Raw genomic sequence first — 15,182 nt, forward strand, 5'->3', positions numbered from 1 at the left:
TTTGCTCTTTTGTAAGGAGATGGGGTATCCATCTGGCACTTATCCTTCTCATTTTTAAATCACGTCTGAGAATTGTATGAGCGGCTCCTACAGAAATAGCAACGCATTTAGCTGTAATACCTAGTTGTAAATCTTGCATCAGCAGCAATCAAATCGTTTACTTTTTCAACCATTTTTGGCGAAGTTGCTTTTTTCGGAAGGCATTCATAAGGTGCATCTTTTACCGAATCCACACAACTTTAAACATTCTTACACTACCGTGTGACAGAAAAAAAAAGAAAGTTCATTGTTCTCATAAAAACGACATATTTCATTAAATATGTCCTCCGCCTGTAGACCAAGAACACAGCGGTTCTTGATATAGGGCCGTATTTGGTCAGTGAAAGGAGACCTTTTTATCAACCATTTTAGCTTTAGTATACACGAGTAGATAGCGTTAATCGAGCTATTGTCAGAGCTAGACTGAACTGATTTACACATGTATTGTATTAATTGAGAGCTTACACAACCATCTGATGCGAAACATGTACATATATACTGACGGGCAAAAGAAACGCCCCAACCGAATTTGGCGTTATTTTCCTCATAACTATTGAAATTTTAATGAAATGTAGTCTGTATACATGTACATTGACCGACAATCACGGCAAAGAAAAATCGTGCGCATCTATTCAGCCTGATGTTTATTTCCGGTGGCTGCTCATGATTTTCACGTGCTCCTCATGTTTATCACGTGTTGAAATCGATCACATTTTACACAGTTACATGTGCTAATCGATAGACAATCACAATTTTAGAGATTTTCTGATTAAACATTCATATTTAAGAATGCCAAGGCTAAATTCTGAAGAGAGAGAGAGAGAGAGAGAGCTCGCGTTTTGGCCATGCTCGAATGCGGGCGAACGCAAGAACAAGTCGCGAGACGTTTTAACGTCTTAGACAGGACTGATTTTGAGAATTTGGCTCCCTATAAGATGCTAGAGGCATTTTGTAGTACAAGTGGTATCTTGGTGTATTTTAACTATTTAAGGTAATCTGAATTCGATAAAGGTGGATACCAAATTGAAAAACTTGATCTTGACCACTGAAATGGCCATTTAAAATTACCACTAAAACGGCCGCCAAATTTCTTTTTAATCAAACTTTTAAGGAAAGGAAAAGCGTGAAATTTGTCACAAAGCATGTTTAGGTAAAAACTGATTAGACACCAAAACAGAATTAAAATCAAAGCACAGAAGGCGCTGAATTTGTTTGGGTCTCAGAATGTAAGAAAGGTGCAGGTTGTGAGATTATATGTTTAGTGCCACCAATGCTTTCCAGCGTTTTAATTGTAGTAAATTGGCTATTAGACTAATTGCAACACTGATATTCAATCCAATGTTTATTTGACTTTAACAATTTAAAAAAATGAGTAACCTTTACTGGGATTTGAACTCCAGACCTCTCGCTTCCTAAGCGAGCCCGAAAACCCTTCAGCCACGGTGAATTTATATGTGAACGGCCTGAAGAAAACCATATTATTCTAAATTAGGGCTTGTAACGACTTTAACTGTTGTTTAACACAGATGTAAAATAATCCTGGAGCTTACTATAAGCATGTATATTTATAAAGAATCAAACGGCTGCAAGTTCTGTGGTATTTTCTGATCTTTGCAATCGTACTGTATATCTGTATGCATTTTCCTGTATAAGTTTATTTTTATGTATTATAATTCCTTTTGTAAGGCACCAGAGTTTGATACATCCGTAATTCTGCATAACTAGAGTTGCATCAAAAAATCATTTATGTCCTTTTTTTACGACAGCCACACTTTATCTTTGTATATCATGGCTACTTCCTTAACAAAAACACTTAAAAAAAAGAATTTAACAAAAAAAAAAGTTTTCTCGACTTGGATACGAACTCGAGACCTCTCACTCACGAGGCGAGCGCGTTACCCTTGTACCACGGAAAAGTTATACACAGTGTGTCTGAATAATATCAAATCATTCTAAATTTGGAACTCCATTGCAGTTCGGGTTTGTAATCCTTATTAATTTCGAGGTATTTTGTTTAGGCTAAACCTGTTGTTTATAATTGAAGTAGATATTTTAGCAAAAATCCTCTCGCCCAAACGGTCTGGCATGTAGAATCTATATATTCCACTACTCGGTTTGTGTAGTATTCGGTAATCAACATGGCTAAAAATAGTATTTTCATTGATAAAATCATATTCATCCGCGTAATTTGTGATTGTGCATTTATTGACAATTCTATAAGCCAACGCTATTGTTTAACTTTAAATGCGTTGTAATTTGTTGGATACTTGTAACAAAATAAAATATTTCTTTCTTTTAAATCGCTAGTTTTTAGCTGTTTTGAGAACTACTTGTTGTTAGGTTTGTAGTAAACTTCTGTGTCAGAGATTGAATGTCCGCTTTGTATTTAGTTATTTTCGATCAGAAAATACAATAAAACAATATTAGAAATCTTTGACCATTCGGGAATTACTTTGCTTGAAAATTGATGCGCCTGTCTTTGACCATCTTTACGCAGTGATCTCCCCTGAATTTTTCGGCTTTAGTGTACATACAAAAGGGAAGTAACCGCTACTTTCTATCGTTCGTAAATGGGAAAGTTTTATTATAGATTTGCAGTCTATGACATTAATAAACTGACAAAATGTGTCTTTCCATTCCAGATTGTGTAGTTTGGGCTACATGTTGCTTGTTGGACATTGCATATAGACTGGAAGTAAATGTGGAGTGCTACTTTTAATGTGAAGAATTTACAGCTGTTTGGTTGAGAGTTTTTCTTTGATGTAAGTTTTAAAAGATTCTTAGCAGATACATACGTTTATATTAGATAAGTATCATTGTTTTGGTTTAAGTAGGCTAAAAAATTATAGAAATAGCTCAATGAAAGAATTATTAAAGTATTATAATTTAAATGTATTGCTGCTCCCTGTACTGCCGGGATAATTTCATTTAAGATTTGCAATCTTATGACAAACATGTTCTCAACAATCTGTATTTGATATATTTCTCAATTTCTGTTGATATAATATTTTATTTTAGTACCTTAATGAATTTTCTTCTATGTGTTATATATTGGTTAAAATTTTAAAAATGTAGTCAAAATATGATGTATGAAAAATCATAATTTTTTTCAAGTATGTATAAAGCTATGCATCATAGGTTAAAATATATACATGTACATATATGTAATGTACATTTTAACAACCACGGATTTATATTACATAATATATAAATCCGTGTAACAACATATAATTATTATGTCGTATCACTGATTTATATATATATATATATATAAATCCGTGGTCGTATTTAGTACAAATATGAAATAAAGTGATTTCTGTCTGTCTTATTTGTTGTTCGTATAATTGTATAAGTAATATTGAACAAAAATTAATAATGACCTAATTGTTATAGTTAATTAGCTTTTATTACATTATAAACACAATGTTTCTACAGATATCCATTAAACTGATAATTCATTTTTATATTTTTGAAAATTATCTAACGTTTTATCATGTATTGATTTTCATGTTTGTTCATTCGTTTGAACTAATGTATTATACATAAACTTTGTTGGCTTGTGTATGTATTCAGAAATATTTTTATGTTGCATGTTGTCAGTAAGAATGCATAAGCTCGTGAAAAATTTCGAAATTTTCGAAAGGTTTATTAACCTTTATATATATATATATACTGTTCCTTGACATTTCTTAATATTTTTTGAAAAATAACTTTTGCATAATATTTGAGATTGTTATAAGTATAGGTTATTGTTTATTTTTTTAATTTTATGGAACTTATTGCAAGCCACGCGAAGCGCAGCATTAGTTCTATCAAATTGAAAATATAATACGATAACAAACTCGCATTTTCTTGTATTTTCTTGTCAACGCCCGTATTGAAAAAATGAAAATCAGAATTTTGATCACAGAGAAGCAACTGTTGCCATCGGCGCAGAAACTTTTTATTAATAAAAAGACGACAAAAACTCTTATGGTTGATATTTTATTTTTAACCCTTATGACGTTTTCGGGAGTTTTCATATAGGCATATAGGCAAAATTAAAACTGTTCAATAGAATTTCTTTAAACTTGGCATGTTGTTAAAATATGATAACAGAAACATTTTAAGCAAAAAAGAATTTGGGCCGGGGTCACCGTTCTCGTTTTTGAGTTATATCAATAGGCGCCAACAAGAGCCGGTTGATCAGGTTCCACAATGTTCGGTGCTTGGACACTAGAATCATACTCAGTGGTTGGGCAGTAAACAGTGTAGATTCTTGGCAGACGGCGCGAATGCGCACCGACTGATGTGGATCTACGATGTTTGCAAAGGCTGAGTATACTCGGTCAAAGCACTTAAATTAAGTGTTAATGTCTGTAGTTTGTTTCAGCCTGCCGGGATTAGGAGTTTTAAAAATGTCTAGATTTTGCTATTAAAACAAAAGATGCCAGTTCCATAACCATCCCTGGTTGGTTGAGACCATGGTTTAAATTTAATACGGAATATTTGACAGGAGTCACCCCAGAACAATCTCTGCCCCTGCACTGAGAGTCCGGTATATTAACCAGTTCGCCACAAGTTGGCTCGAGTACAAAGGTTTTTGTTTTAATCCTTTTGTAAGTCCATAACTGTGCCTGTTTCTTTGCCATGATGAAAAAACGCAAACTTCAGTTAATGAATCATGAACACGCCAGCCCTCCCACTTCACACTTCTTAGAAATGTATCATGAGGTTTTCATATTGTCACACTTCTAAGAAATATATATCATGAGGTTTTCATGTTGATACAATTAAGTATTAAAGTTTAGCCCGCTGGCCCGCCAGCCCGCCCAGTTCACACTGCTAGTCCGCTACACTGTTAGCCCGCCCACTTCAAACTGCCAGGTAATGTATCATAACGTTTGTATGTTCAATCAATAAAGTTTTAGATTTTAGCCCGTTGGCCCGCCAGCCCGCCCAGTTCACACTGCTAGCCCTTTACACTGTTAGCCCGCCCACTTCACACTGCCAGGTAATGTATCATGAGGTTTTAATGTTGAATCAATAAAGTTTTAGATTTTAGCCCGCTGGCCCGCCAGCCCGCCCAGTTCACACTGCTAGCCCGCTACACTGTCAGCCCGTCCAATTCACACTGCTAGGAAATGTATCATGAGGTTTTAATGTTCAATCAATAAAGTTTTAGATTTTAGCCCGCTGGCCCGCCAGCCCGCGCAGTTCACACTGCTAGCCCGCTACACTGTTAGCCCGTCAAGTTCACACTGCTAGCCCGCTACACTGTCAGCCCGTCCAATTCACACTGCTAGGAAATGTATCATGAGGTTTTAATGTTCAATCAATAAAGTTTTAGATTTTAGCCCGCTGGCCCGCCAGCCCGCCCAGTTCACACTGCTAGCCCGCTGCACTGTTAGCCCGCCCACTTCACACTGCCAGGTAATGTATCATGAGGTTTTAATGTTGAATCAATAAAGTTTTAGATTTTAGCCCGCTGGCCCGCCAGCCCGCCCAGTTCACACTGCTAGCCCGCTACACTGTCAGCCCGTCCAATTCACACTGCTAGGAAATGTATCATGAGGTTTTAATGTTGAATCAATAAAGTTTTAGATTTTAGCCCGCTGGCCCGCCAGCCCGCCCAGTTCACACTGCTAGCCCGCTACACTGTTAGCCCGCTCACTTCACACTGCCAGGTAATGTATTATAACGTTTTTATGATCAATCAATAAAGTTTTAGATTTTAGCCCGTTGGTCCGCCAGCCCGCCCAGTTCACACTGCTAGCCCGCTACACTGTCAGCCCGTCCAATTCACACTGCTAGGAAATGTATCATGAGGTTTTAATGTTCAATCAATAAAGTTTTAGATTTTAGCCCGCTGGCCCGCCAGCCCGCCAAGTTCACACTGCTAGCCCGCTACACTGCTAGCCCGCCCACTTCACACTGCCAGGTAATGTATCATAACGTTTTTATGTTCAATCAATAAAGTTTAAGATTTTAGCCCGCTGGCCCGCCAGCCCGCCCAGTTCACACTGCTAGCCCGCTACACTGTCAGCCCGTCCAATTCACACTGCTAGGAAATGTATCACGAGGTTTTAATGTTCAATCAATAAAGTTTTAGATTTTAGCCCGCTGGCCCGCCAGCCCGCCCAGTTCACACTGCTAGCCCGCTACACTGTTAGCCCGCTCACTTCACACTGCCAGGTAATGTATCATATTAACATTTTTATGTTCAATCAATAAAGTTTTAGATTTTAGCCCGCTGGCCCGCCAGCCCGCCAAGTTCACACTGCTAGCCCGCTACACTGCTAGCCCGCCCACTTCACACTGCCAGGTAATGTATCATAACGTTTTTATGTTCAATCAATAAAGTTTTAGATTTTAGCCCGCTGGCCCGCCAGCCCGCCCAGTTCACACTGCTAGCCCGCTACACTGTCAGCCCGTCCAATTCACACTGCTAGGAAATGTATCACGAGGTTTTAATGTTGAATCAATAAAGTTTTAGATTTTAGCCCGCTGGCCCGCCAGCCCGCCCAGTTCACACTGCTAGCCCGCTACACTGTTAGCCCGCTCACTTCACACTGCCAGGTAATGTATCATAACGTTTTTATGATCAATCAATAAAGTTTTAGATTTTAGCCCGTTGGCCCGCTAGCCCGCCCAGTTCACACTGCTAGCCCGCTACACTGTCAGCCCGTCCAATTCACACTGCTAGGAAATGTATCACGAGGTTTTAATGTTGAATCAATAAAGTTTTAGATTTTAGCCCGCTGGCCCGCCAGCCCGCCAAGTTCACACTGCTAGCCCGCTACACTCTTAGCCCGCCCACTTCACACTGCCAGGTAATGTATCATAACGTTTTCATGTTGAATCAATAAAGTTTTAGATTTTAGCCCGCTGGCCCGCCAGCCCGCGCAGTTCACACTGCTAGCCCGCTACACTGTTAGCCCGCCCACTTCACACTGCCAGGTAATGTATCATATTAACATTTTTATGTTCAATCAATAAAGTTTTAGATTTTAGCCCGCTGGCCCGCCAGCCCGCCCAGTTCACACTGCTAGCCCGCTACACTGTCAGCCCGTCCAATTCACACTGCTAGGAAATGTATCATGAGGTTTTAATGTTCAATCAATAAAGTTTTAGATTTTAGCCCGCTGGCCCGCCAGCCCGCCAAGTTCACACTGCTAGCCCGCTACACTGCTAGCCCGCCCACTTCACACTGCCAGGTAATGTATCATAACGTTTTCATGTTCAATCAATAAAGTTTTAGATTTTAGCCCGCTGGCCCGCCAGCCCGCCCAGTTCACACTGCTAGCCCGCTACACTGTCAGCCCGTTCAATTCACACTGCTAGGAAATGTATCACGAGGTTTTAATGTTCAATCAATAAAGTTTTAGATTTTAGCCCGCTGGCCCGCCAGCCCGCCCAGTTCACACTGCTAGCCCGCTACACTGTTAGCCCGCTCACTTCACACTGCCAGGTAATGTATCATATTAACATTTTTATGTTCAATCAATAAAGTTTTAGATTTTAGCCCGCTGGCCCGCCAGCCCCCCAAGTTCACACTGCTAGCCCGCTACACTGCTAGCCCGCCCACTTCACACTGCCAGGTAATGTATCATATTGTTTTTATGTTCAATCAATAAAGTTTTAGATTTTAGCCCGCTGGCCCGCCAGCCCGCCCAGTTCACACTGCTAGCCCGCTACACTGTCAGCCCGTCCAATTCACACTGCTAGGAAATGTATCACGAGGTTTTAATGTTGAATCAATAAAGTTTTAGATTTTAGCCCGCTGGCCCGCCAGCCCGCCCAGTTCACACTGCTAGCCCGCTACACTCTTAGCCCGCTCACTTCACACTGCCAGGTAATGTATCATAACGTTTTTATGATCAATCAATAAAGTTTTAGATTTTAGCCCGTTGGCCCGCTAGCCCGCCCAGTTCACACTGCTAGCCCGCTACACTGTCAGCCCGTCCAATTCACACTGCTAGGAAATGTATCATGAGGTTTTAATGTTGAATCAATAAAGTTTTAGATTTTAGCCCGCTGGCCCGCCAGCCCGCCAAGTTCACACTGCTAGCCCGCTACACTCTTAGCCCGCCCACTTCACACTGCCAGGTAATGTATCATAACGTTTTCATGTTGAATCAATAAAGTTTTAGATTTTAGCCCGCTGGCCCGCCAGCCCGCGCAGTTCACACTGCTAGCCCGCTACACTGTTAGCCCGCCCACTTCACACTGCCAGGTAATGTATCATATTAACATTTTTATGTTCAATCAATAAAGTTTTAGATTTTAGCCCGCTGGCCCGCCAGCCCGCCCAGTTCACACTGCTAGCCCGCTACACTGTCAGCCCGTCCAATTCACACTGCTAGGAAATGTATCATGAGGTTTTAATGTTCAATCAATAAAGTTTTAGATTTTAGCCCGCTGGCCCGCCAGCCCGCCAAGTTCACACTGCTAGCCCGCTACACTGCTAGCCCGCCCACTTCACACTGCCAGGTAATGTATCATAACGTTTTCATGTTCAATCAATAAAGTTTTAGATTTTAGCCCGCTGGCCCGCCAGCCCGCCCAGTTCACACTGCTAGCCCGCTACACTGTTAGCCCGCCCACTTCACACTGCCAGGTAATGTATCATAACATTTTTATGTTCAATCAATAAAGTTTTAGATTTTAGCCCGCTGGCCCGCCAGCCCGCCCAGTTCACACTGTTAGCCCGCTATACTGCTAGCCCGCCCAGTTCACACTGTTAGCCCGCTAGACTGCTAGCCCGCCCAGTTCACACTGTTAGCCCGCTAGACTGCTAGCCCGCTCAGTTCATACTGTTAGCCCGCTAGACTGCTAGCCCGTTAGCCCGCGTACTTCACGGACATATTTAAGAGCGCATTCAGACCGACATAACCACGAAATTGCATGCTCATAAAATTGAGTGAATTCTCGATATATTCATTGTAATGAAACAAAGTGAATGAAAATTTAGGATTACCTCTTGGTTAGACAAAGCACTAGCCTAGTTTTCTTACTCTTCTAGTATTTTAAAGTCCTCTCGTTGTGTATATATTTATTATATATTGCTACCAACACATGTATATTTATATATACGATCTACAAATATGTATATCAAATTAATTGCGTAGTTTCATTTATTTGAACTGATAAAACATGATATGAAGTATAATTATAAGTTGATGTACCACGTGACTTATCAGTTATCGTGTTCTTATTTTCAGAAAATATGAAAATCCATGTCTGAAACAATATGTATTTAAAAGTGTTACTCTACCCAACCAATTTTACAAACTTGTTTGACCTTCAATATTCCCCATTAAAGAGCTTTTTTCAAAGATTCCCTATTTTTTTTATTTCATTATTTTTTTTACTTAGTTGTTTTCTTTTTAATTTTAAAGGTTATTATCGATATTTCATTTCAGAAAATATGATCAGCATCCAGGACACCTTTCGTTTTAAACTAAGGGAAATTCTGATTTTTATTATTTCTTGGACCACTTAAATGGGAGATTTGTATAGTGATACAATGGGGACGCTTTGACTTAGTAAATTAAGCAGCAAATAAATCTGAGAGTGATGGAGCGCAGTTTACTCCTCCTGACTCGTAGCCAAGAAAACTCTGATTAAGTATTTGTTAGTCTACGACCTACATTTCACGTCATATACATTCATATATTTACAGATTCATGTATTTTAAGATATCCACACAGTCGGAAGTTAAACTCAAATTTGATTGGTTAATCACCATCTAATCACCTTTTACGTAAGTAACACACAGATTGGGGGAACAATGTATTTTGTTGGCAGTATGTCAGAGCTATAGATTTCAATAACGAAAATGCGACAACATTTCAGTCTGATTAAAATCAGCTCCTAAATTACGATACCATTTAGAAATAAGTAGATCTGAACTTAAGTCAAAATAAATCACCCCCCCCCACACAAAAAAAATCTGCATCAGTCTTGAACATTAGAAGAGTTGTCACCTGTGTGCCACAATTTTCCAATTCTTTGTGAAGTTTAAGAATAAATATCGTCATCAACATCAAGAATATGAATAACTGAATAAGTCATTTTGTAAAATGAAATTTGAAAATTCCATTGTGAATCTAATAACAAATTGTACGGATTTTTTAAAAAAAAAATTTATAAAATATTTTATTGGTAGTTTTATACGCGGAAAGTCCGAGCTGGGCCGAAGTCCCCGCGAGGGCTGTAGCGCTCTTAGATAACATGTATGACGCGTATCAATTCAAATGAAATTAAATTAAAACTAAATGAAAAATTCAAAAAAATATATATCCTATCCCTAATGAGTTGTGAATAAAGTTTCCTTTTAAAAGGAAAGGCTTGCACAGTTGTGCCCGCATCCCAACCCTTTAAAATTGTGTGGTTTTTTGGTTTCAATTTATTATCACATTATTTTTTTTAATCTACGGTATTTGTATACCATAAAGGGTTTATTTGGTTGGGTTTTTTTTTTTTGAAAACCGAATATTTTTTTGTCAAAACGATTTGAAATCTATTCTCTATTGTATAAAACTAATAAAGAAAATGATCAATCGTAAAAATACTAACGTGATACTGAAGGAAAACAAGTGTGCACATTTCATATCCCCTTTTTCGCAGCGAAATCATTCCTTTGCTTTATAGACAAGTAAATGCACTAAAATACTTCGTTACGTGGTACCAATTAATAAGCATGTATCAACTATGTTACACGATCACAAATAAACTCCTCACAGCTGTTACGTCACGCTTTGCTACTTTAACTGTACAGACCAGGGGAAGTAACCGCTGCGAGTTTGGATCAGCACGTGGCAAGGTTAATGATATGCATGGGCTATTTTTAGATTACCTCACCAAGAAGTTCAGTAGATCTAAATATAACTCGATCATGGTAAGCAGGACCACCCTTTGAAGACGGAATACTACTACAACTAATACAGACAAAAAACAATTATAAAAGAAACTAACTTTTGCGTCTTGAAAAACAATTGAAACGGAACAATTTCGTTTATAATTTATTACGGTTTAAACCGATAAATCAAGTAAAAATAGACATCCTATTTATATAAACAAACTGGGATTACCGAAGTAACTAAAATAGCTTAGATTTCCGTAATATTACTTCGTCTAATTCCGCAGTATGACGGAATCGCCCGAATTGTCACGATTGCAATCGGAACTACATCGGCTATTATCATTAATCCGAAGAGTGACGGAAAAGGCCGAAAAGTTGCTATTGGCACGAATTCAGCTGGTTTCACGTTCAATCATGCACCAACAGATGTAAGCAGGAAACCACCTAACCGGAACAAGTTTTCCATATGAAATGGCTTGCAGCCGTGAACCGTGGCTGCAAGCCAAAAAATCCTTAGGGGGCAGGGGACCTAAAAATGAAAAATTTTGTATTTCAGTGTGACCAGAAACACAATTCCAAATATTTCAAAATCTGTTTCACAGGCAGATAACCAGTTGCACAGCATTATTCAATGATATATGACGTACATTGAAGAAAATAATAGTTTGCATGCATTGCTCCTTCAAAAAATGACTGACAGCAATTTATATTTACCCCCACCCAGCCAAAATCACACCTAAAATGTACCAATATAGGCAATCTTCATGAAGGTGCAGCATACTCCAGAATCCGCCCGATTCCTTTAAAAATATCAGTAACACGCAGTGCAAGCTATGGCATTTTCAGAAATGACAAATAAAGTGTCTGTCATACGTTTAGATTTTTCACAAAATTTATCTGAAATTTCTTACTTGTTTGGCGCCAACTGTCAAAGCTTGATTTTTAACTTTTTCACCTCCATTCGGAGAGTCAGAAATACATACAAAGCTACCAAAATGCTTAGTTTCGGGTAAAAACCCAAAAATATATCTCATTTCCTACACACAAACAAGAAAGAATTACAATGACAGAGAAATATCAGAAGTTATCAGTACCTTCAAAACACCATGTCTGAGTTATTAAAAAATTTGACCGGGGCCATCATTCGAATATGTCCCCTGCCCCCTTAGTTAACTGGGCGCCGCCATTTTGAAATCCTTTTGAGCTAAATATAGATATCAGAGCGCTGTTAATGAGCGTCTACATAATTCAGACTGTTGCTAGCAGACGCATGCTAAGTAACACTTCCGGAAAGAAAGATGTACAAAATCAGAAAATAAACCTGCATTTCATTGATAAGAATTATTGTAACGATTACAAATATAAAAAGTTACTTTATCATATCATTTTTGATACATCATATTACGAATAACATTAAAACAACAACTCATTAGAGAGACAATGGTGACCGGATTTTCCAAACGCCGACGCATGCGCAGTGGTCCCCCTTTACGTTTGGAAATTTTCGGAATATTCCGAGCTCTCCGATGATAGGTTGAACACCACCAATTTATTCGTTTTGTTTATGGTACAAAAAAAACCTTCAAGAAAGATCTGGTTTTCATGTACACTAAACATGTTATGCTAAAATCATAATTCATAAGAGCTTTCCGCGCCTAATTTCATATTACAGTATTTAGAGGATATAAATTTTGTTTAGTTCAGTGTAGAGAAAGGAATAATATTTCACCGAGTGAGCACCAAAAGGTATAAAAGGGGAAGCTAGATATTCCCGTCTGTACTGACAGCCGGTGTTTGATTCATTTTCTTGCATATTACATATCAATCTTTTTCAGAAACTGATATTTTCATTACGCACTTTTTACTTATAGTAGCGTATGAACGTACAACTTCATTCATAACGGTTAAGTGACGTCATCCTAAGAACGCAATTCAATCATAAAAGGCGCGCAGCAATGACGTCATTTATTTTTATAAGCATGAGACTTGTCTCACATGGGGGTGTAAGACTGCAGACATTTTCACAAAAAATCTTACGACAATTTTTTGTCGTAAGAGAAATCTTAGCTCTACGATAAATCTCCTTTTCACAAAAAATCTTAACAAAATCTTAAGTGCAAAATCTGTCGTAACTTTACGATAGGTCATCCCCGTTCGTAAGTGTAATTTTTTCACTCTTAAGGGTAAAATATCATGTATCTCTTACCTAAACTGAATAAAAACAAACAAAAAGTTAGAGGACAAATAAATATTAAGCAAACAGTATGCTACAAATAACACAAATTGAGGTATAATTATTTTTCAATGTTCATAAACATTTGTGACGTCATGACTTGATGACGTCACGATGGAGAGTGTTATGAGAACTATACTGTAGTATTATTGAAAACTTATAATTTGTACAATTGGTGAGTTCGATTTAATTGCCAGCATGTACTAGTGGTACTTTTTTATTTATTTATAACATAGTAGACCTTCTTTCTGAATCTTTTAGATATATAATTATCTTCAATCAAGATATAAATTATATCAGTTTGAATCATTTTTTGTTCTTATTGAAATTTGATTGCGTACAATAGATATTTCAAGCTCTTGAATACTTGATTTTAAAACCGGAATCAAATATAGAGCATGCACATCACTATCAAATGAACGTTGCTGTTTTTGTCGTAAGATTTATCGTAAGTGAATTTTTTATCTTAAGATAAAATTTTAACTTACGAGTGGCTTTGTGAAAATGACTTAAGATTTAACTTACGATTATCGTAAGTCAAAAACTTAAGATAAATCGTAAGATTTTTTGTGAAAATGTCTGCAGGGTTTTCTAGCACCGGTGTAAACGTTAGATAATCCTGTCTGATATGCAAGAAAAAGGAATGTGAACTTTTGGTGTTCACGAGGTGAAACATATTTCGATCTTACACTAAACTAAACAAATTTTCTTTGTATTATGTGCAAAGACATGTTAACTTATTACCCCTCATTTTTTTCATAATGTTAATTTCCGATAGGCCATTGGGAGTTATTCTTACTGTTAATGCAAGTGTACAACGTGACTAAGAATTGTGTACTGTTACATAGGTAACAGTATTTTTTAACAGTCAGGGGCGTACCTCTGCTTATTATGAGTGTACGCCGAGTGCCGGTTTTTGGCCGAAGGATCGCCAGAGACTTATATATCAAATATAATTATCTATGTGCTATAACTAAGGATTTGAATCATAGTTTGAGGACCTTTCTGTTGAAAATGTGTCAGAGTTAAATTGTATACATATACATGCACAGTGCGGTAACTGGAGTGCGGGTATTAGTTACCCGCACTCCAGATCATGCCCATTGATTGGTTCATTTTTGCTGGGGTTTACATATTGTGACGGCAGAGAAAGGGAAAGCGACAGACATGTCATATTCAGATGTTCGTTCATTGGTTCATTTTTGCCGGGGTTTCATATTGTGACAACAGGGAACGTGTTTTTATGTTTGACTATGATACAAAAGAGAAAGAACACCAAAACACTCGGCAATCTGATTAATACTCGGGGGCTACGCCCCCTCGTACAAATCAGATAGCCTCGTGTTTCGGTGCTCTTTCTATTACTTAGGGGATATTTTAGCTAATTGTACTACTATTGTCTTTATCTATAGTTATGAAAATAGTACATAAATTAAATGTAATAGAAATAACACGTAGTCTAGAACGTGTACACTGTTTGAAATAGTTCAAAAATATTTGCTTTTAGAAAAACAAAACATAGCCAGGTGTCTCTCTTGTAAAAAAGATGGGGTTTATTTCCTTTTGTAACAAGTTTAGTTAATTCTTTGTTATTTTCTTTTGTTTCACTATAACTTAACGTGAGATATAATCAAGGAAAATATGCTTTACTGGGCGTACCTTGGCTTATTTTAAGTATACGCCGAGTTCAGGTCTTTGGTCGAGACTTATATCAAAGATAGCTCTTTGCTATTACCAGGGATCAGGGGCGGATACAGAACATGGTGTCCTGGGGGCTGACATATGGGTGGAAGATTTTGACAAAAATAATACAACAGGTGAAAACAGTCCATGTTTGAAGATAGGGCCAATACCTTGTTCATGTGACAAAAAATTGTAATTTATGTGTTATATAGCTCATCTTACGATTGGTAATGTACTTTCGCATAGATGTGTATTCTAATAATTTAGTAAATATTTAGATGATATGGAATTAAGAAAAATATATTTAATTGGGGTGGGCCTGGGAGGGGTGTCCCCTCCCATAGACTGAGAAAATTTTGAAATATGAGGTTGAAAATGGTG

The sequence above is a fragment of the Ruditapes philippinarum genome, unplaced genomic scaffold (genome assembly GCF_026571515.1).
Source record: "Ruditapes philippinarum isolate M1 unplaced genomic scaffold, ASM2657151v2 ctg2348_1_1_1_1, whole genome shotgun sequence".
Lineage (NCBI taxonomy): Eukaryota > Metazoa > Mollusca > Bivalvia > Venerida > Veneridae > Ruditapes > Ruditapes philippinarum.